This window comes from Salvelinus namaycush, unplaced genomic scaffold (genome assembly GCF_016432855.1).
Source record: "Salvelinus namaycush isolate Seneca unplaced genomic scaffold, SaNama_1.0 Scaffold2201, whole genome shotgun sequence".
NCBI classification, from domain to species: domain Eukaryota; kingdom Metazoa; phylum Chordata; class Actinopteri; order Salmoniformes; family Salmonidae; genus Salvelinus; species Salvelinus namaycush.
This window is the reverse complement of record NW_024059011.1, coordinates 1-22,338: the sequence shown is the minus strand read 5'-3', so window position 1 is coordinate 22,338 and position 22,338 is coordinate 1. Positions and strand designations below refer to the sequence as shown.

The following is a 22,338-nucleotide window of genomic DNA, read 5'->3' as shown; positions in this document are numbered from 1 at the left end:
CCACTAAGCAGAAGAGATACCGTGATCAAGAAGGTGGTTCACCCGGTGTGGGGCTCAGCCATTGCACTCTGGCTGTGCTGACCCCTTGCGAATTTTCCAAATGTGGGAATCCGATTGCAAAATTTATGGTAGTGCTCGTTTGAGCTTTACCCTGATGTCTTTGTTAATGATAAACTGTTGCTTGGCGGCAGGCTTAAGGATGACTTGAGTCAACTGACTGTGCTTATGGAGATCTTTGAAGTCAGTTGTGAAGGAGACTTTGTGGACCAATCGAAAGGTGGAAACATTTGTTTGTAGCAAAATATTGTTGGCATTTTGTCGAAACATTATGTTGCGAAATGCAGCATTGTATTTATGCCACGCTGGTACTTCAATCAGGAGATAGTTGAGAAGCCACTCTAACCCCCCCCCCGGTCATGATGTGTCATACGCGCCCCATGCGCTTCCAATATGAAATTGTCCATACATGCGTTCCTCCTTAGCACAGAACAATGCAATAGGTTTTCAACATCCAGAGCTTTTGTGTATTTATTGTGGCTAGTAGGATAGCTGCATGGGAAACTGTTGCTGATGATGTATTTGTCAGAAGTCATTGTATTTGTCCGTTTTTTCCCACAAGGCTGAAATATGTGCCCTCGCTTAGAAATGTTTGCAAGGTTTGTTTGTATTTCATCCAACTCTCTGTGCTAAAAAGTGATGGCTACAGTATATGTAATTTCTTCCACTTTTTGAGTGAGCCAAAGTTCAAGCTGCTTATCTAATTGGTGAGAATGCAATGTCTGTTTATCAGACTCACTTTGACTTTATATGGTGTGCCAAGAGATGTACCTTCGCTTACTGGCCATACCAGCCTGAATATGCCCGATCTCGTCTGATCTCGGAAGCTAAGCAGGGTCGGGCCTGGTTAGTACTTGGATGGGAGACCGCCTGGGAATACCAGGTGCTGTAAGCCTTTTGTCCACTAGGGGGTGTGGCATTATTTCATCAGCAACACTGCCTTGTAGTAAGCATTTGATGCTGAATTGACTAAATGCAGCTTCTATGGGCTAGTCTCCCCTGCCCTTTTAATACGATCAAAGTTCCTTGTGTTGTCAGGGAGCAACTGCCTTTTATGCATAAGACAAATAAGAATATTGTTACTGAATGCAGCTTGTGTGTGCTCTGTGCTCCCTCGCCCTGTTCAAATGATCAAAGGAAATAATGCTGGTGAGGAGTGGAACTGGACTGGTGTCTGATGGCCCTGTGTTTTCCATGTTGGAATTACAACCCTTCTTTTATGGAGTAAATCAAAAGCACAAGAGAATCTGAGATGTTATCGATAATAAATCAATTGGTTTCATGCATTTGTCTGTGTGTGTGTGTGTGTCTGAATGTGATTGTATTTCGTCATATCGCAAACATTTGTGATATCAGATGGGTTAAGATATTAAAAAGTAATTGGTGATTTTTTCGACAGTGTTGCATGATGGGAATCTAGTGGTTCACTGATATAATCTAGTAAACAAAATAAACTACTTTTTCACTACTCTGTGTGCAAGTGCATTCCTAAACGGCATTTAACGCAGGTCGATGTGATATGATATTATCAGAACACAAAGTGGTTACCGTTAGCGGAAAATGTTGGCACTGGAGACACTTTTCCTCCACTAAGCAGAAGAGATACCGTGATCAAGAAGGTGGTTCACCCGGTGTGGGGCTCAGCCATTGCACTCTGGCTGTGCTGACCCCTTGCGAATTTTCCAAATGTGGGAATCCGATTGCAAAATTTATGGTAGTGCTCGTTTGAGCTTTACCCTGATGTCTTTGTTAATGATAAACTGTTGCTTGGCGGCAGGCTTAAGGATGACTTGAGTCAACTGACTGTGCTTATGGAGATCTTTGAAGTCAGTTGTGAAGGAGACTTTGTGGACCAATCGAAAGGTGGAAACATTTGTTTGTAGCAAAATATTGTTGGCATTTTGTCGAAACATTATGTTGCGAAATGCAGCATTGTATTTATGCCACGCTGGTACTTCAATCAGGAGATAGTTGAGAAGCCACTCTAACCCCCCCCCCCGGTCATGATGTGTCATACGCGCCCCATGCGCTTCCAATATGAAATTGTCCATACATGCGTTCCTCCTTAGCACAGAACAATGCAATAGGTTTTCAACATCCAGAGCTTTTGTGTATTTATTGTGGCTAGTAGGATAGCTGCATGGGAAACTGTTGCTGATGATGTATTTGTCAGAAGTCATTGTATTTGTCCGTTTTTTCCCACAAGGCTGAAATATGTGCCCTCGCTTAGAAATGTTTGCAAGGTTTGTTTGTATTTCATCCAACTCTCTGTGCTAAAAAGTGATGGCTACAGTATATGTAATTTCTTCCACTTTTTGAGTGAGCCAAAGTTCAAGCTGCTTATCTAATTGGTGAGAATGCAATGTCTGTTTATCAGACTCACTTTGACTTTATATGGTGTGCCAAGAGATGTACCTTCGCTTACGGCCATACCAGCCTGAATACGCCCCTTTTTGGAAGTTTCAGGAAGTGAGTGAGCAGCAGGTGTTGGATTGTTTGTGAATTGTTTGTAGAGAGAAAATCGTTTTTGGTTTTGCTGGTTTATATACTTTAAGTTTGGAAGTTTGTGTGGGGAGTGTAGCTTATTTTCTTTGTAAATATTTGCGTTTTTATCCCCCAACGGCGTGAGCTGTTTGGGGGATTCTAAGTAAAATAATTGGACGGATACAATGGCTTCGACATCAAAAATAACAACAACAATGAGAATGGACAACGGAGAAAAAAGAGCGTCGAATGAAGAGTTGAGGAGAAGAAAATATGAGAAAGAATTGACGGTGAACGTGGAAGTTATTGGAGAAGAAAAAATAACAACGATGGAATTGCTGAGAGGAATAAAAGAAGTATGTGGAATGATATTGGGATGTAGAATGAAGGACAGAAATAAGTACGAAATAACCATGTCACACGCGAAAGGAAAAGAAAGACTACTAGACGGGCTAAAAATAAAGAGCTGCCAAATAATGGCGAAAGAACTGGGAAATGATGAACTTGTGGTGTCCTTTTTGAACATGCCGGCATATATTACGGATGAGGAAATACATGACAAATTACAAGGATGGAATGTGAACGCAACAACACCAATCAAGAGGAGGATGTGGCCAGGAACGGACATTGTGGACGGGACGAGATTTTGTAAGGTGAAGTTTACGGACAGTGTGCAATCATTACCTTACTCAACCAAATTCAACACTGTAGAAGGATTTGAATATTTCCGAGTGATCCACGATAACCAAGTGAAGGTATGTAGACTATGTATTCAACCGGGACACATACTCAAAGAATGTCCAGAATTTGTATGTCATAAATGTGGTGAACAAGGACATTATGCCAGAGAATGTTCGAACATCGGTGATATGTGTAGAAGGTGTGACAGACCTAAGGACAGATGTAAATGTAAGAAGGAAAAGGATGTCTTATTTCTGCAAACACTGGACCTCATTACTGAAGAAGAGGTTGAGAGGAGTGAGACTATGGAGGGGGAGGAAGAGAGTGATATGGAAAGTGTGTCGCAGGTGATTCCAGAGACAGCTATAGATATGCTTGGAGAGTATGTAATGCCTTCTGGCAGTACTCGAGACGCAGTCTTGGTCTCTGCTGCTGACAAGGTGGAGCAGCAGCACATGATTGGTGAATTGGATACACAGGTAGAGATGGTGCAGGGTGCTTCTCAGGTGCCTGAACCAGCTTTAAACCTGTGTGAAAATGAAACCAAGGAGAGGGCTGGGTCCACTGGAGTTGATGGCACTGTTAAAGAATGTTTTACAAAAGGCTTGGATGTTGCTCCCCTTACAAGTACAAGTCAGGAGTCAGACGAAGAAATAGATATTGAGGATTTTCAGCGGTTTGCTAGAAATAAGAGAGCATTAGTGAAAGCTAAGGAGGTGACGGGATCTGGAAAAAAGAAAAAGTCTATTTTGAAATGACATGTTTGTTTTTGGCTATATTTCTGCATATATTAACAATGATTAGAGTTGCATCACTAAATGGCAACAGTTTAAGAAATATGAACAAATTGGAGCAGGTTTTGGTGTCTGTTGAAACGGACATGTGGTGTTTTCAAGAGACTAATTGGACGGACGCCAAAATGCTGGAAATTAAGAGCAAATGGTCTGAGCTCATTTTTTGTAGTCACGGAAGTGATAAAACATGTGGAGTGGCTATTTTGGTAAAAAATGATGTGGTTAAAAATGTCAAGCAGGTATATGCAGATAATCAGGGAAGAATTATTGTTATTGAGTTTGAAGTGCAAAATGTCATTTTTCGTCTAATTAATGTTTATGCTTCGAATATTGAAGCGGAAAGGAGAGATATGTTTAATAACCTAAGAACACTGTGTTCAGAGAACTGTATACTAGTAGGAGATTTTAACGTGAAGTGTACTAGAATGGATGTCTCGAGATGTGATAGTTTCAGACATGATTCGTCTAGAAATGCTTTACGGGAATTAATGAATAAGGAAAATCTTGTAGATATATGGAGGGCTGAAAATGTAAATAGAAGAGAGTTTTCGAGAAGGCAGGTGGTGTTAAATGAACTAAAACAAAGTAGAATTGATTTATGTTTAGCAAAGGTAGATGTGGTACAGCAGGTTCAGAAGATGACATATAATTTTACAGCATACAGTGATCATGCAGTAATGTCATTTCAGATAGGTTTTGCTGTGGAGATGAGGGGGGGAGGTGTCTGGTGTTTAAATGCCAGTCTGTTAAAGGAAGAAAGTTATATAAAGGAAATTGTTGAATGTATCGAGGATGAAATGTCTAATGTACTGTTAAAAGAGAATGTGTGTTTATGGTGGGAGGAAGTGAAAGTTAAAGTAAAAAACAGGAGTATTAGGTACTCTAAAAATCGTAACCGTTTAGATAAGCAGAAAGAAAAAATGCTTAGAAATAGGATGTTACATGAACTTGAAAAGGCTGATGCTGATCCAGACTATGATGTTGTGAACTATTTGAAAATCCATGCAGAGCTAGGGTTTTATGAAAAAAAGAAATGTTTAGGGGCTATTGTTAGGAGTAAGGCACAGTACGCCTTGGAGGGAGAGAAATGTACTTCCTTTTTTCTGGGGCTTGAAAAACGAAAGAAATTTAAGAGTTATATTGTAGAATTAGAAAATGAAAAAGGTGTAAAGGTAAATGATTTTGTTGACATCTTAGATTCAGTTGAATCCTTTTACAGAAATCTTTATAAAAAGAATGATGTGGACAAAGTGTGTGTTGCAAAAGTGTTGGAGAAAATCAGTGCCAAAGTATCTCAGGCAGATAGAATGATGTGTGATGAAGATATTTCAATTGTGGAAATCAAGAAAGCAATTGAGAACACTCAAGGAAATAAAAGTCCAGGTTTGGATGGTTTAACAAATGAATTCTATAAAGCTTTTGTGGATATTTTGGCACCCATTTTATTGAAGGTTTTTCAGTATATGGAAGAGAATAAGGAAATCCCTGAGTCTATGTCAATTGGTATGTTAACCATCTTGTTTAAAAATAGAGGCAGTAGGTTAAAGTTAGAAAATTATAGGCCTATTAGTCTTCTGAATTCAGATTATAAAATACTGACTAAAGTTTTGGCTAATAGGATGAAAATGGTGATTGGAAGTATTATTACATCAACACAAGCCTACGGAATACCCGGAAGAGATGTTGCCGATGTAATTTGTACAATTAGAGATGTTGTTAATCAAATGAAAAATGAAGGTGGTATAGTTTTAAGTTTAGATTTTAAGAAAGCTTTTGATAAAGTGGAACATAGTTTTCTACTACAGACTTTGGAGAGGTTTGGTTTTGGGCCAAAATTTGTATCTTGGATTAACTTGTTGTATAGTGGAGCAAAAAGTTGTGTTAAATGTAACGGAGTGTTAACAGATACTTTCCCTATAGAGAGGTCAGTAAGGCAGGGTTGTCCTTTGTCAGCTCTGTTGTACAGTGTTTCTACGGAACCTTTAGCTGTTTTAATACTTGGAGACAAAGAGGTGAGGGGTGTTGGAATCCCAGGTGGTGGTGTCAGTGTTATACATCAGTACGCTGATGACACTACTTTTACTGTGAAGGATGTAGGTAGCATTGAAAGCATTATGAAAATCATAGATATCTATTGTAAGGCATCGGGGGCTGAAGTTAATATAGAGAAGACGGAAATTATGTTCTTTGGGGATATCAATGCAAATAAGTGTGAGATTCCATTTAAGGTAGCTAAGGATTTTATGAAGGTGCTGGGAGTACATATTGGTGTAGAGGAGAAAGAGGCAAGGGATATAACTTGGACAGGGATCCTCAATAAAATCAAGCAAACTTTGAATTTCTGGAAAAATAGAAAATTAAAGTTAAAAGGTAAAATAATTGTAGTAAATGCTTTGGTATCATCTAAACTTGTGTATGTTTTGGGAGTTCTAGACATGCCAGAGTGGGTTCTAAATGAATTGAATAATGTGGTGTCTAATTTTATATGGGATGGTAAAGGTGTTAGAATTGCGCAGAAAACATTGATAGCAGACTATGATGATGGAGGTTTAAAACTTGTAGATTTGGATGTTAAAAGAAAAGCTATTAGGATAAAAATAGTAAAGAAATATTTGTATGACAGCTTAGATTATGGCTGGAAACATTTTTTCAAAGTCTATTTAGATGAGAGTGGTGGATGTGAAGATAATGGTTTGTTGATGGGTCTTAAAAGGAAAATGTGTGAAAAGGTACCAGATTTTTATAAAGAAGTGTTAAATGCATGGGCAGAGTTGTTGCCTAATGTGTATTATGAGTGTGGGCATATTGACCTAATTATGAATCATCCTGTTTTTCTGAATGAGAAACTTAAGTACAAAGAAAAGGTGTTATATAGTGAAGTATTCATGAGTGCAGGTCTTAGACAAATAAAAGATTACACATATGAGGTAATTCCAGGTTTTTTTCCTGAGGAAGCTATTTTTGATACCATCCATGAATGGGATGTAGAGGTGGGTAGGGGAACAGTGAGAAATATGTATGAGAAGATAAAAGAAAGTATACCAAGTAAATGGGTGGATTTAATAAATAGTGAAGTTGTTAGGGAAGATTTATTTGTCTTTCCAAATTTGTTTATTGGTAACAGTAAGGAGAAGGCTCATTTATCTAGTATCCCAGTGAAAAGATTCTATAAAATAATGGTAGAGAAAAATGTGAAAAGGCCAGCTGCGGAGAAAGTTTGGAAAGGAATTTTTCCGACTTTGGACGTAAAAAAGATATGGAAAACTTTAAATGTAAAATATAATAGTATGGAATGTGAAAGTAACGATTTTAAAATAAGGCATAATCGTATATATACAAAAGTGGTTTTACATCAAATCAATAGGGAAATAAATAGAGAATGTGACTTATGTGGTGAGTCACCGGAAAATTTAATGCATTTGTTTGTGGAATGTAAGGAGTTAAAAGATTTATTTTGTAAAGTAAAGGGAATGATTCATAGAAACTGGGGGGGTGATATTTTGAAAAAATATGTGTGGGATGAATTGGTGTTATTTGGCGTGTCTGGTAAATGTGAGGGTGTTAATGTGGGTTTGTTGAATGTTGTTTTGAGTTTCTTGAGGTATGCTATTTTTTGTAGGAGGAATTATGCTTTTTTTGAGGGGAAGAAGGTAAGGGTGTGGGATATTTTTGTAGTATTGTTAAAGAAGCATATAGATATGTTTTATTGTTATGGAAAGGAATGTTTTGATGAAGCTTTTGTGGAGGGGAGTGGGTTGATTTCAAACGTGGATGGTGGAAGAATCACTTATAATTTTTGAAAGTATTGGTATGTTTATTAATTTATTGGTTTTCATAGTTGTTCGGAAGAGTTGATTTCAACATGCCTGTTTTGTGAGATTGGAATTTATGTTAGGCTTTTATTAGTTTTTGTTGTATTTTATTTATTTGAGTTCTTTGATTTGATAGGGGGTGAATTGTTCACCTGCCTATGTTAGTCTCGGTTTTTGTGTATTGTACATTTGATAAAATATTGTAATTGAAACTTTTTTATAATAAAAAAAAAAAAAAAAAAAAAAATATGCCCGATCTCGTCTGATCTCGGAAGCTAAGCAGGGTCGGGCCTGGTTAGTACTTGGATGGGAGACCGCCTGGGAATACCAGGTGCTGTAAGCCTTTTGTCCACTAGGGGGTGTGGCATTATTTCATCAGCAACACTGCCTTGTAGTAAGCATTTGATGCTGAATTGACTAAATGCAGCTTCTATGGGCTAGTCTCCCCTGCCCTTTTAATACGATCAAAGTTCCTTGTGTTGTCAGGGAGCAACTGCCTTTTATGCATAAGACAAATAAGAATATTGTTACTGAATGCAGCTTGTGTGTGCTCTGTGCTCCCTCGCCCTGTTCAAATGATCAAAGGAAATAATGCTGGTGAGGAGTGGAACTGGACTGGTGTCTGATGGCCCTGTGTTTTCCATGTTGGAATTACAACCCTTCTTTTATGGAGTAAATCAAAAGCACAAGAGAATCTGAGATGTTATCGATAATAAATCAATTGGTTTCATGCATTTGTCTGTGTGTGTGTGTGTGTCTGAATGTGATTGTATTTCGTCATATCGCAAACATTTGTGATATCAGATGGGTTAAGATATTAAAAAGTAATTGGTGATTTTTTCGACAGTGTTGCATGATGGGAATCTAGTGGTTCACTGATATAATCTAGTAAACAAAATAAACTACTTTTTCACTACTCTGTGTGCAAGTGCATTCCTAAACGGCATTTAACGCAGGTCGATGTGATATGATATTATCAGAACACAAAGTGGTTACCGTTAGCGGAAAATGTTGGCACTGGAGACACTTTTCCTCCACTAAGCAGAAGAGATACCGTGATCAAGAAGGTGGTTCACCCGGTGTGGGGCTCAGCCATTGCACTCTGGCTGTGCTGACCCCTTGCGAATTTTCCAAATGTGGGAATCCGATTGCAAAATTTATGGTAGTGCTCGTTTGAGCTTTACCCTGATGTCTTTGTTAATGATAAACTGTTGCTTGGCGGCAGGCTTAAGGATGACTTGAGTCAACTGACTGTGCTTATGGAGATCTTTGAAGTCAGTTGTGAAGGAGACTTTGTGGACCAATCGAAAGGTGGAAACATTTGTTTGTAGCAAAATATTGTTGGCATTTTGTCGAAACATTATGTTGCGAAATGCAGCATTGTATTTATGCCACGCTGGTACTTCAATCAGGAGATAGTTGAGAAGCCACTCTAACCCCCCCCCCGGTCATGATGTGTCATGCGCTTCCAATATGAAATTGTCCATACATGCGTTCCTCCTTAGCACAGAACAATGCAATAGGTTTTCAACATCCAGAGCTTTTGTGTATTTATTGTGGCTAGTAGGATAGCTGCATGGGAAACTGTTGCTGATGATGTATTTGTCAGAAGTCATTGTATTTGTCCGTTTTTTCCCACAAGGCTGAAATATGTGCCCTCGCTTAGAAATGTTTGCAAGGTTTGTTTGTATTTCATCCAACTCTCTGTGCTAAAAAGTGATGGCTACAGTATATGTAATTTCTTCCACTTTTTGAGTGAGCCAAAGTTCAAGCTGCTTATCTAATTGGTGAGAATGCAATGTCTGTTTATCAGACTCACTTTGACTTTATATGGTGTACCAAGAGATGTACCTTCGCTTACGGCCATACCAGCCTGAATATGCCCGATCTCGTCTGATCTCGGAAGCTAAGCAGGGTCGGGCCTGGTTAGTACTTGGATGGGAGACCGCCTGGGAATACCAGGTGCTGTAAGCCTTTTGTCCACTAGGGGGTGTGGCATTATTTCATCAGCAACACTGCCTTGTAGTAAGCATTTGATGCTGAATTGACTAAATGCAGCTTCTATGGGCTAGTCTCCCCTGCCCTTTTAATACGATCAAAGTTCCTTGTGTTGTCAGGGAGCAACTGCCTTTTATGCATAAGACAAATAAGAATATTGTTACTGAATGCAGCTTGTGTGTGCTCTGTGCTCCCTCGCCCTGTTCAAATGATCAAAGGAAATAATGCTGGTGAGGAGTGGAACTGGACTGGTGTCTGATGGCCCTGTGTTTTCCATGTTGGAATTACAACCCTTCTTTTATGGAGTAAATCAAAAGCACAAGAGAATCTGAGATGTTATCGATAATAAATCAATTGGTTTCATGCATTTGTCTGTGTGTGTGTGTGTGTCTGAATGTGATTGTATTTCGTCATATCGCAAACATTTGTGATATCAGATGGGTTAAGATATTAAAAAGTAATTGGTGATTTTTTCGACAGTGTTGCATGATGGGAATCTAGTGGTTCACTGATATAATCTAGTAAACAAAATAAACTACTTTTTCACTACTCTGTGTGCAAGTGCATTCCTAAACGGCATTTAACGCAGGTCGATGTGATATGATATTATCAGAACACAAAGTGGTTACCGTTAGCGGAAAATGTTGGCACTGGAGACACTTTTCCTCCACTAAGCAGAAGAGATACCGTGATCAAGAAGGTGGTTCACCCGGTGTGGGGCTCAGCCATTGCACTCTGGCTGTGCTGACCCCTTGCGAATTTTCCAAATGTGGGAATCCGATTGCAAAATTTATGGTAGTGCTCGTTTGAGCTTTACCCTGATGTCTTTGTTAATGATAAACTGTTGCTTGGCGGCAGGCTTAAGGATGACTTGAGTCAACTGACTGTGCTTATGGAGATCTTTGAAGTCAGTTGTGAAGGAGACTTTGTGGACCAATCGAAAGGTGGAAACATTTGTTTGTAGCAAAATATTGTTGGCATTTTGTCGAAACATTATGTTGCGAAATGCAGCATTGTATTTATGCCACGCTGGTACTTCAATCAGGAGATAGTTGAGAAGCCACTCTAACCCCCCCCCCGGTCATGATGTGTCATGCGCTTCCAATATGAAATTGTCCATACATGCGTTCCTCCTTAGCACAGAACAATGCAATAGGTTTTCAACATCCAGAGCTTTTGTGTATTTATTGTGGCTAGTAGGATAGCTGCATGGGAAACTGTTGCTGATGATGTATTTGTCAGAAGTCATTGTATTTGTCCGTTTTTTCCCACAAGGCTGAAATATGTGCCCTCGCTTAGAAATGTTTGCAAGGTTTGTTTGTATTTCATCCAACTATCTGTGCTAAAAAGTGATGGCTACAGTATATGTAATTTCTTCCACTTTTTGAGTGAGCCAAAGTTCAAGCTGCTTATCTAATTGGTGAGAATGCAATGTCTGTTTATCAGACTCACTTTGACTTTATATGGTGTGCCAAGAGATGTACCTTCGCTTACGGCCATACCAGCCTGAATATGCCCGATCTCGTCTGATCTCGGAAGCTAAGCAGGGTCGGGCCTGGTTAGTACTTGGATGGGAGACCGCCTGGGAATACCAGGTGCTGTAAGCCTTTTGTCCACTAGGGGGTGTGGCATTATTTCATCAGCAACACTGCCTTGTAGTAAGCATTTGATGCTGAATTGACTAAATGCAGCTTCTATGGGCTAGTCTCCCCTGCCCTTTTAATACGATCAAAGTTCCTTGTGTTGTCAGGGAGCAACTGCCTTTTATGCATAAGACAAATAAGAATATTGTTACTGAATGCAGCTTGTGTGTGCTCTGTGCTCCCTCGCCCTGTTCAAATGATCAAAGGAAATAATGCTGGTGAGGAGTGGAACTGGACTGGTGTCTGATGGCCCTGTGTTTTCCATGTTGGAATTACAACCCTTCTTTTATGGAGTAAATCAAAAGCACAAGAGAATCTGAGATGTTATCGATAATAAATCAATTGGTTTCATGCATTTGTCTGTGTGTGTGTGTGTGTCTGAATGTGATTGTATTTCGTCATATCGCAAACATTTGTGATATCAGATGGGTTAAGATATTAAAAAGTAATTGGTGATTTTTTCGACAGTGTTGCATGATGGGAATCTAGTGGTTCACTGATATAATCTAGTAAACAAAATAAACTACTTTTTCACTACTCTGTGTGCAAGTGCATTCCTAAACGGCATTTAACGCAGGTCGATGTGATATGATATTATCAGAACACAAAGTGGTTACCGTTAGCGGAAAATGTTGGCACTGGAGACACTTTTCCTCCACTAAGCAGAAGAGATACCGTGATCAAGAAGGTGGTTCACCCGGTGTGGGGCTCAGCCATTGCACTCTGGCTGTGCTGACCCCTTGCGAATTTTCCAAATGTGGGAATCCGATTGCAAAATTTATGGTAGTGCTCGTTTGAGCTTTACCCTGATGTCTTTGTTAATGATAAACTGTTGCTTGGCGGCAGGCTTAAGGATGACTTGAGTCAACTGACTGTGCTTATGGAGATCTTTGAAGTCAGTTGTGAAGGAGACTTTGTGGACCAATCGAAAGGTGGAAACATTTGTTTGTAGCAAAATATTGTTGGCATTTTGTCGAAACATTATGTTGCGAAATGCAGCATTGTATTTATGCCACGCTGGTACTTCAATCAGGAGATAGTTGAGAAGCCACTCTAACCCCCCCCCGGTCATGATGTGTCATACGCGCCCCATGCGCTTCCAATATGAAATTGTCCATACATGCGTTCCTCCTTAGCACAGAACAATGCAATAGGTTTTCAACATCCAGAGCTTTTGTGTATTTATTGTGGCTAGTAGGATAGCTGCATGGGAAACTGTTGCTGATGATGTATTTGTCAGAAGTCATTGTATTTGTCCGTTTTTTCCCACAAGGCTGAAATATGTGCCCTCGCTTAGAAATGTTTGCAAGGTTTGTTTGTATTTCATCCAACTATCTGTGCTAAAAAGTGATGGCTACAGTATATGTAATTTCTTCCACTTTTTGAGTGAGCCAAAGTTCAAGCTGCTTATCTAATTGGTGAGAATGCAATGTCTGTTTATCAGACTCACTTTGACTTTATATGGTGTACCAAGAGATGTACCTTCGCTTACGGCCATACCAGCCTGAATATGCCCGATCTCGTCTGATCTCGGAAGCTAAGCAGGGTCGGGCCTGGTTAGTACTTGGATGGGAGACCGCCTGGGAATACCAGGTGCTGTAAGCCTTTTGTCCACTAGGGGGTGTGGCATTATTTCATCAGCAACACTGCCTTGTAGTAAGCATTTGATGCTGAATTGACTAAATGCAGCTTCTATGGGCTAGTCTCCCCTGCCCTTTTAATACGATCAAAGTTCCTTGTGTTGTCAGGGAGCAACTGCCTTTTATGCATAAGACAAATAAGAATATTGTTACTGAATGCAGCTTGTGTGTGCTCTGTGCTCCCTCGCCCTGTTCAAATGATCAAAGGAAATAATGCTGGTGAGGAGTGGAACTGGACTGGTGTCTGATGGCCCTGTGTTTTCCATGTTGGAATTACAACCCTTCTTTTATGGAGTAAATCAAAAGCACAAGAGAATCTGAGATGTTATCGATAATAAATCAATTGGTTTCATGCATTTGTCTGTGTGTGTGTGTGTGTCTGAATGTGATTGTATTTCGTCATATCGCAAACATTTGTGATATCAGATGGGTTAAGATATTAAAAAGTAATTGGTGATTTTTTCGACAGTGTTGCATGATGGGAATCTAGTGGTTCACTGATATAATCTAGTAAACAAAATAAACTACTTTTTCACTACTCTGTGTGCAAGTGCATTCCTAAACGGCATTTAACGCAGGTCGATGTGATATGATATTATCAGAACACAAAGTGGTTACCGTTAGCGGAAAATGTTGGCACTGGAGACACTTTTCCTCCACTAAGCAGAAGAGATACCTGTGATCAAGAAGGTGGTTCACCCGGTGTGGGGCTCAGCCATTGCACTCTGGCTGTGCTGACCCCTTGCGAATTTTCCAAATGTGGGAATCCGATTGCAAAATTTATGGTAGTGCTCGTTTGAGCTTTACCCTGATGTCTTTGTTAATGATAAACTGTTGCTTGGCGGCAGGCTTAAGGATGACTTGAGTCAACTGACTGTGCTTATGGAGATCTTTGAAGTCAGTTGTGAAGGAGACTTTGTGGACCAATCGAAAGGTGGAAACATTTGTTTGTAGCAAAATATTGTTGGCATTTTGTCGAAACATTATGTTGCGAAATGCAGCATTGTATTTATGCCACGCTGGTACTTCAATCAGGAGATAGTTGAGAAGCCACTCTAACCCCCCCCCGGTCATGATGTGTCATACGCGCCCCATGCGCTTCCAATATGAAATTGTCCATACATGCGTTCCTCCTTAGCACAGAACAATGCAATAGGTTTTCAACATCCAGAGCTTTTGTGTATTTATTGTGGCTAGTAGGATAGCTGCATGGGAAACTGTTGCTGATGATGTATTTGTCAGAAGTCATTGTATTTGTCCGTTTTTTCCCACAAGGCTGAAATATGTGCCCTCGCTTAGAAATGTTTGCAAGGTTTGTTTGTATTTCATCCAACTATCTGTGCTAAAAAGTGATGGCTACAGTATATGTAATTTCTTCCACTTTTTGAGTGAGCCAAAGTTCAAGCTGCTTATCTAATTGGTGAGAATGCAATGTCTGTTTATCAGACTCACTTTGACTTTATATGGTGTACCAAGAGATGTACCTTCGCTTACGGCCATACCAGCCTGAATATGCCCGATCTCGTCTGATCTCGGAAGCTAAGCAGGGTCGGGCCTGGTTAGTACTTGGATGGGAGACCGCCTGGGAATACCAGGTGCTGTAAGCCTTTTGTCCACTAGGGGGTGTGGCATTATTTCATCAGCAACACTGCCTTGTAGTAAGCATTTGATGCTGAATTGACTAAATGCAGCTTCTATGGGCTAGTCTCCCCTGCCCTTTTAATACGATCAAAGTTCCTTGTGTTGTCAGGGAGCAACTGCCTTTTATGCATAAGACAAATAAGAATATTGTTACTGAATGCAGCTTGTGTGTGCTCTGTGCTCCCTCGCCCTGTTCAAATGATCAAAGGAAATAATGCTGGTGAGGAGTGGAACTGGACTGGTGTCTGATGGCCCTGTGTTTTCCATGTTGGAATTACAACCCTTCTTTTATGGAGTAAATCAAAAGCACAAGAGAATCTGAGATGTTATCGATAATAAATCAATTGGTTTCATGCATTTGTCTGTGTGTGTGTGTGTGTCTGAATGTGATTGTATTTCGTCATATCGCAAACATTTGTGATATCAGATAGGGTTAAGATATTAAAAAGTAATTGGTGATTTTTTCGACAGTGTTGCATGATGGGAATCTAGTGGTTCACTGATATAATCTAGTAAACAAAATAAACTACTTTTTCACTACTCTGTGTGCAAGTGCATTCCTAAACGGCATTTAACGCAGGTCGATGTGATATGATATTATCAGAACACAAAGTGGTTACCGTTAGCGGAAAATGTTGGCACTGGAGACACTTTTCCTCCACTAAGCAGAAGAGATACCGTGATCAAGAAGGTGGTTCACCCGGTGTGGGGCTCAGCCATTGCACTCTGGCTGTGCTGACCCCTTGCGAATTTTCCAAATGTGGGAATCCGATTGCAAAATTTATGGTAGTGCTCGTTTGAGCTTTACCCTGATGTCTTTGTTAATGATAAACTGTTGCTTGGCGGCAGGCTTAAGGATGACTTGAGTCAACTGACTGTGCTTATGGAGATCTTTGAAGTCAGTTGTGAAGGAGACTTTGTGGACCAATCGAAAGGTGGAAACATTTGTTTGTAGCAAAATATTGTTGGCATTTTGTCGAAACATTATGTTGCGAAATGCAGCATTGTATTTATGCCACGCTGGTACTTCAATCAAGGAGATAGTTGAGAAGCCACTCTAACCCCCCCCCGGTCATGATGTGTCATACGCGCCCCATGCGCTTCCAATATGAAATTGTCCATACATGCGTTCCTCCTTAGCACAGAACAATGCAATAGGTTTTCAACATCCAGAGCTTTTGTGTATTTATTGTGGCTAGTAGGATAGCTGCATGGGAAACTGTTGCTGATGATGTATTTGTCAGAAGTCATTGTATTTGTCCGTTTTTTCCCACAAGGCTGAAATATGTGCCCTCGCTTAGAAATGTTAGCAAGGTTTGTTTGTATTTCATCCAACTATCTGTGCTAAAAAGTGATGGCTACAGTATATGTAATTTCTTCCACTTTTTGAGTGAGCCAAAGTTCAAGCTGCTTATCTAATTGGTGAGAATGCAATGTCTGTTTATCAGACTCACTTTGACTTTATATGGTGTACCAAGAGATGTACCTTCGCTTACGGCCATACCAGCCTGAATATGCCCGATCTCGTCTGATCTCGGAAGCTAAGCAGGGTCGGGCCTGGTTAGTACTTGGATGGGAGACCGCCTGGGAATACCAGGTGCTGTAAGCCTTTTGTCCACTAGGGGGTGTGGCATTATTTCATCAGCAACACTGCCTTGTAGTAAGCATTTGATGCTGAATTGACTAAATGCAGCTTCTATGGGCTAGTCTCCCCTGCCCTTTTAATACGATCAAAGTTCCTTGTGTTGTCAGGGAGCAACTGCCTTTTATGCATAAGACAAATAAGAATATTGTTACTGAATGCAGCTTGTGTGTGCTCTGTGCTCCCTCGCCCTGTTCAAATGATCAAAGGAAATAATGCTGGTGAGGAGTGGAACTGGACTGGTGTCTGATGGCCCTGTGTTTTCCATGTTGGAATTACAACCCTTCTTTTATGGAGTAAATCAAAAGCACAAGAGAATCTGAGATGTTATCGATAATAAATCAATTGGTTTCATGCATTTGTCTGTGTGTGTGTGTGTGTCTGAATGTGATTGTATTTCGTCATATCGCAAACATTTGTGATATCAGATAGGGTTAAGATATTAAAAAGTAATTGGTGATTTTTTCGACAGTGTTGCATGATGGGAATCTAGTGGTTCACTGATATAATCTAGTAAACAAAATAAACTACTTTTTCACTACTCTGTGTGCAAGTGCATTCCTAAACGGCATTTAACGCAGGTCGATGTGATATGATATTATCAGAACACAAAGTGGTTACCGTTAGCGGAAAATGTTGGCACTGGAGACACTTTTCCTCCACTAAGCAGAAGAGATACCGTGATCAAGAAGGTGGTTCACCCAGTGTGGGGCTCAGCCATTGCACTCTGGCTGTGCTGACCCCTTGCGAATTTTCCAAATGTGGGAATCTCGATTGCAAAATTTATGGTAGTGCTCGTTTGAGCTTTACCCTGATGTCTTTGTTAATGATAAACTGTTGCTTGGCGGCAGGCTTAAGGATGACTTGAGTCAACTGACTGTGCTTATGGAGATCTTTGAAGTCAGTTGTGAAGGAGACTTTGTGGACCAATCGAAAGGTGGAAACATTTGTTTGTAGCAAAATATTGTTGGCATTTTGTCGAAACATTATGTTGCGAAATGCAGCATTGTATTTATGCCACGCTGGTACTTCAATCAGGAGATAGTTGAGAAGCCACTCTAACCCCCCCCCGGTCATGATGTGTCATACGCGCCCCATGCGCTTCCAATATGAAATTGTCCATACATGCGTTCCTCCTTAGCACAGAACAATGCAATAGGTTTTCAACATCCAGAGCTTTTGTGTATTTATTGTGGCTAGTAGGATAGCTGCATGGGAAACTGTTGCTGATGATGTATTTGTCAGAAGTCATTGTATTTGTCCGTTTTTTCCCACAAGGCTGAAATATGTGCCCTCGCTTAGAAATGTTTGCAAGGTTTGTTTGTATTTCATCCAACTATCTGTGCTAAAAAGTGATGGCTACAGTATATGTAATTTCTTCCACTTTTTGAGTGAGCCAAAGTTCAAGCTGCTTATCTAATTGGTGAGAATGCAATGTCTGTTTATCAGACTCACTTTGACTTTATATGGTGTACCAAGAGATGTACCTTCGCTTACGGCCATACCAGCCTGAATATGCCCGATCTCGTCTGATCTCGGAAGCTAAGCAGGGTCGGGCCTGGTTAGTACTTGGATGGGAGACCGCCTGGGAATACCAGGTGCTGTAAGCCTTTTGTCCACTAGGGGGTGTGGCATTATTTCATCAGCAACACTGCCTTGTAGTAAGCATTTGATGCTGAATTGACTAAATGCAGCTTCTATGGGCTAGTCTCCCCTGCCCTTTTAATACGATCAAAGTTCCTTGTGTTGTCAGGGAGCAACTGCCTTTTATGCATAAGACAAATAAGAATATTGTTACTGAATGCAGCTTGTGTGTGCTCTGTGCTCCCTCGCCCTGTTCAAATGATCAAAGGAAATAATGCTGGTGAGGAGTGGAACTGGACTGGTGTCTGATGGCCCTGTGTTTTCCATGTTGGAATTACAACCCTTCTTTTATGGAGTAAATCAAAAGCACAAGAGAATCTGAGATGTTATCGATAATAAATCAATTGGTTTCATGCATTTGTCTGTGTGTGTGTGTGTGTGTCTGAATGTGATTGTATTTCGTCATATCGCAAACATTTGTGATATCAGATAGGTTAAGATATTAAAAAGTAATTGGTGATTTTTTCGACAGTGTTGCATGATGGGAATCTAGTGGTTCACTGATATAATCTAGTAAACAAAATAAACTACTTTTTCACCTACTCTGTGTGCAAGTGCATTCCTAAACGGCATTTAACGCAGGTCGATGTGATATGATATTATCAGAACACAAAGTGGTTACCGTTAGCGGAAAATGTTGGCACTGGAGAGACTTTTCCCTCCACTAAGCAGAAGAGATACTGTGATCAAGAAGGTGGTTCACCCGGTGTGGGGCTCAGCCATTGCACTCTGGCTGTGCTGACCCCTTGCGAATTTTCCAAATGTGGGAATCCGATTGCAAAATTTATGGTAGTGCTCGTTTGAGCTTTACCCTGATGTCTTTGTTAATGATAAACTGTTGCTTGGCGGCAGGCTTAAGGATGACTTGAGTCAACTGACTGTGCTTATGGAGATCTTTGAAGTCAGTTGTGAAGGAGACTTTGTGGACCAATCGAAAGGTGGAAACATTTGTTTGTAGCAAAATATTGTTGGCATTTTGTCGAAACATTATGTTGCGAAATGCAGCATTGTATTTATGCCACGCTGGTACTTCAATCAGGAGATAGTTGAGAAGCCACTCTAACCCCCCCCCCGGTCATGATGTGTACGCCCATGCGCTTCCAATATGAAATTGTCCATACATGCGTTCCTCCTTAGCACAGAACAATGCAATAGGTTTTCAACATCCAGAGCTTTTGTGTATTTATTGTGGCTAGTAGGATAGCTGCATGGGAAACTGTTGCTGATGATGTATTTGTCAGAAGTCATTGTATTTGTCCGTTTTTTCCCACAAGGCTGAAATATGTGCCCTCGCTTAGAAATGTTTAGCAAGGTTTGTTTGTATTTCATCCAACTATCTGTGCTAAAAAGTGATGGCTACAGTATATGTAATTTCTTCCACTTTTTGAGTGAGCCAAAGTTCAAGCTGCTTATCTAATTGGTGAGAATGCAATGTCTGTTTATCAGACTCACTTTGACTTTATATGGTGTACCAAGAGATGTACCTTCGCTTACGGCCATACCAGCCTGAATATGCCCGATCTCGTCTGATCTCGGAAGCTAAGCAGGGTCGGGCCTGGTTAGTACTTGGATGGGAGACCGCCTGGGAATACCAGGTGCTGTAAGCCTTTTGTCCACTAGGGGGTGTGGCATTATTTCATCAGCAACACTGCCTTGTAGTAAGCATTTGATGCTGAATTGACTAAATGCAGCTTCTATGGGCTAGTCTCCCCTGCCCTTTTAATACGATCAAAGTTCCTTGTGTTGTCAGGGAGCAACTGCCTTTTATGCATAAGACAAATAAGAATATTGTTACTGAATGCAGCTTGTGTGTGCTCTGTGCTCCCTCGCCCTGTTCAAATGATCAAAGGAAATAATGCTGGTGAGGAGTGGAACTGGACTGGTGTCTGATGGCCCTGTGTTTTCCATGTTGGAATTACAACCCTTCTTTTATGGAGTAAATCAAAAGCACAAGAGAATCTGAGATGTTATCGATAATAAATCAATTGGTTTCATGCATTTGTCTGTGTGTGTGTGTGTGTGTCTGAATGTGATTGTATTTCGTCATATCGCAAACATTTGTGATATCAGATAGGTTAAGATATTAAAAAGTAATTGGTGATTTTTTCGACAGTGTTGCATGATGGGAATCTAGTGGTTCACTGATATAATCTAGTAAACAAAATAAACTACTTTTTCACTACTCTGTGTGCAAGTGCATTCCTAAACGGCATTTAACGCAGGTCGATGTGATATGATATTATCAGAACACAAAGTGGTTACCGTTAGCGGAAAATGTTGGCACTGGAGACACTTTTCCTCCACTAAGCAGAAGAGATACCGTGATCAAGAAGGTGGTTCACCCGGTGTGGGGCTCAGCCATTGCACTCTGGCTGTGCTGACCCCTTGCGAATTTTCCAAATGTGGGAATCCGATTGCAAAATTTATGGTAGTGCTCGTTTGAGCTTTACCCTGATGTCTTTGTTAATGATAAACTGTTGCTTGGCGGCAGGCTTAAGGATGACTTGAGTCAACTGACTGTGCTTATGGAGATCTTTGAAGTCAGTTGTGAAGGAGACTTTGTGGACCAATCGAAAGGTGGAAACATTTGTTTGTAGCAAAATATTGTTGGCATTTTGTCGAAACATTATGTTGCGAAATGCAGCATTGTATTTATGCCACGCTGGTACTTCAATCAGGAGATAGTTGAGAAGCCACTCTAACCCCCCCCCCGGTCATGATGTGTCATACGCGCCCCATGCGCTTCCAATATGAAATTGTCCATACATGCGTTCCTCCTTAGCACAGAACAATGCAATAGGTTTTCAACATCCAGAGCTTTTGTGTATTTATTGTGGCTAGTAGGATAGCTGCATGGGAAACTGTTGCTGATGATGTATTTGTCAGAAGTCATTGTATTTGTCCGTTTTTTCCCACAAGGCTGAAATATGTGCCCTCGCTTAGAAATGTTTGCAAGGTTTGTTTGTATTTCATCCAACTATCTGTGCTAAAAAGTGATGGCTACAGTATATGTAATTTCTTCCACTTTTTGAGTGAGCCAAAGTTCAAGCTGCTTATCTAATTGGTGAGAATGCAATGTCTGTTTATCAGACTCACTTTGACTTTATATGGTGTACCAAGAGATGTACCTTCGCTTACGGCCATACCAGCCTGAATATGCCCGATCTCGTCTGATCTCGGAAGCTAAGCAGGGTCGGGCCTGGTTAGTACTTGGATGGGAGACCGCCTGGGAATACCAGGTGCTGTAAGCCTTTTGTCCACTAGGGGGTGTGGCATTATTTCATCAGCAACACTGCCTTGTAGTAAGCATTTGATGCTGAATTGACTAAATGCAGCTTCTATGGGCTAGTCTCCCCTGCCCTTTTAATACGATCAAAGTTCCTTGTGTTGTCAGGGAGCAACTGCCTTTTATGCATAAGACAAATAAGAATATTGTTACTGAATGCAGCTTGTGTGTGCTCTGTGCTCCCTCGCCCTGTTCAAATGATCAAAGGAAATAATGCTGGTGAGGAGTGGAACTGGACTGGTGTCTGATGGCCCTGTGTTTTCCATGTTGGAATTACAACCCTTCTTTTATGGAGTAAATCAAAAGCACAAGAGAATCTGAGATGTTATCGATAATAAATCAATTGGTTTCATGCATTTGTCTGTGTGTGTGTGTGTGTCTGAATGTGATTGTATTTCGTCATATCGCAAACATTTGTGATATCAGATGGGTTAAGATATTAAAAAGTAATTGGTGATTTTTTCGACAGTGTTGCATGATGGGAATCTAGTGGTTCACTGATATAATCTAGTAAACAAAATAAACTACTTTTTCACTACTCTGTGTGCAAGTGCATTCCTAAACGGCATTTAACGCAGGTCGATGTGATATGATATTATCAGAACACAAAGTGGTTACCGTTAGCGGAAAATGTTGGCACTGGAGACACTTTTCCTCCACTAAGCAGAAGAGATACCGTGATCAAGAAGGTGGTTCACCCGGTGTGGGGCTCAGCCATTGCACTCTGGCTGTGCTGACCCCTTGCGAATTTTCCAAATGTGGGAATCCGATTGCAAAATTTATGGTAGTGCTCGTTTGAGCTTTACCCTGATGTCTTTGTTAATGATAAACTGTTGCTTGGCGGCAGGCTTAAGGATGACTTGAGTCAACTGACTGTGCTTATGGAGATCTTTGAAGTCAGTTGTGAAGGAGACTTTGTGGACCAATCGAAAGGTGGAAACATTTGTTTGTAGCAAAATATTGTTGGCATTTTGTCGAAACATTATGTTGCGAAATGCAGCATTGTATTTATGCCA

The 22,338-nt window shown here is 40.5% G+C and overlaps 9 non-coding genes and 11 pseudogenes across 9 annotated transcripts; all 20 read left to right on the top strand.

Annotated features, from left to right (window-relative positions):
* LOC120038457 lies at positions 1-147 on the top strand (annotated as a pseudogene).
* A 685-nt stretch (positions 148-832) lies between these two features.
* LOC120038442 lies at positions 833-952 on the top strand. The gene has a single exon (XR_005475057.1). It is a non-coding gene; the product is annotated as a 5S ribosomal RNA (ribosomal RNA).
* Positions 953-1,643: 691 nt separating this feature from the next.
* Positions 1,644-1,790, top strand: LOC120038455 (annotated as a pseudogene).
* A 7,072-nt stretch (positions 1,791-8,862) lies between these two features.
* Positions 8,863-9,009, top strand: LOC120038454 (annotated as a pseudogene).
* A 674-nt stretch (positions 9,010-9,683) lies between these two features.
* Positions 9,684-9,802, top strand: LOC120038438. Its single transcript, XR_005475053.1, has one exon. It is a non-coding gene; the product is annotated as a 5S ribosomal RNA (ribosomal RNA).
* A 691-nt stretch (positions 9,803-10,493) lies between these two features.
* LOC120038453 lies at positions 10,494-10,640 on the top strand (annotated as a pseudogene).
* A 674-nt stretch (positions 10,641-11,314) lies between these two features.
* Positions 11,315-11,433, top strand: LOC120038437. Its single transcript, XR_005475052.1, has one exon. It is a non-coding gene; the product is annotated as a 5S ribosomal RNA (ribosomal RNA).
* Positions 11,434-12,124: 691 nt separating this feature from the next.
* Positions 12,125-12,271, top strand: LOC120038452 (annotated as a pseudogene).
* Positions 12,272-12,955: 684 nt separating this feature from the next.
* On the top strand, positions 12,956-13,074 carry LOC120038436. The gene has a single exon (XR_005475051.1). It is a non-coding gene; the product is annotated as a 5S ribosomal RNA (ribosomal RNA).
* A 691-nt stretch (positions 13,075-13,765) lies between these two features.
* LOC120038464 lies at positions 13,766-13,913 on the top strand (annotated as a pseudogene).
* A 684-nt stretch (positions 13,914-14,597) lies between these two features.
* LOC120038467 lies at positions 14,598-14,716 on the top strand. The gene has a single exon (XR_005475064.1). It is a non-coding gene; the product is annotated as a 5S ribosomal RNA (ribosomal RNA).
* A 692-nt stretch (positions 14,717-15,408) lies between these two features.
* Positions 15,409-15,555, top strand: LOC120038451 (annotated as a pseudogene).
* A 685-nt stretch (positions 15,556-16,240) lies between these two features.
* Positions 16,241-16,359, top strand: LOC120038466. The gene has a single exon (XR_005475063.1). It is a non-coding gene; the product is annotated as a 5S ribosomal RNA (ribosomal RNA).
* A 692-nt stretch (positions 16,360-17,051) lies between these two features.
* Positions 17,052-17,199, top strand: LOC120038448 (annotated as a pseudogene).
* Positions 17,200-17,883: 684 nt separating this feature from the next.
* On the top strand, positions 17,884-18,002 carry LOC120038456. The gene has a single exon (XR_005475062.1). It is a non-coding gene; the product is annotated as a 5S ribosomal RNA (ribosomal RNA).
* Positions 18,003-18,697: 695 nt separating this feature from the next.
* On the top strand, positions 18,698-18,844 carry LOC120038463 (annotated as a pseudogene).
* A 680-nt stretch (positions 18,845-19,524) lies between these two features.
* Positions 19,525-19,643, top strand: LOC120038446. Its single transcript, XR_005475061.1, has one exon. It is a non-coding gene; the product is annotated as a 5S ribosomal RNA (ribosomal RNA).
* Positions 19,644-20,336: 693 nt separating this feature from the next.
* LOC120038450 lies at positions 20,337-20,483 on the top strand (annotated as a pseudogene).
* Positions 20,484-21,168: 685 nt separating this feature from the next.
* LOC120038435 lies at positions 21,169-21,287 on the top strand. The gene has a single exon (XR_005475050.1). It is a non-coding gene; the product is annotated as a 5S ribosomal RNA (ribosomal RNA).
* Positions 21,288-21,978: 691 nt separating this feature from the next.
* On the top strand, positions 21,979-22,125 carry LOC120038449 (annotated as a pseudogene).
* Positions 22,126-22,338: the final 213 nt, after the last annotated feature.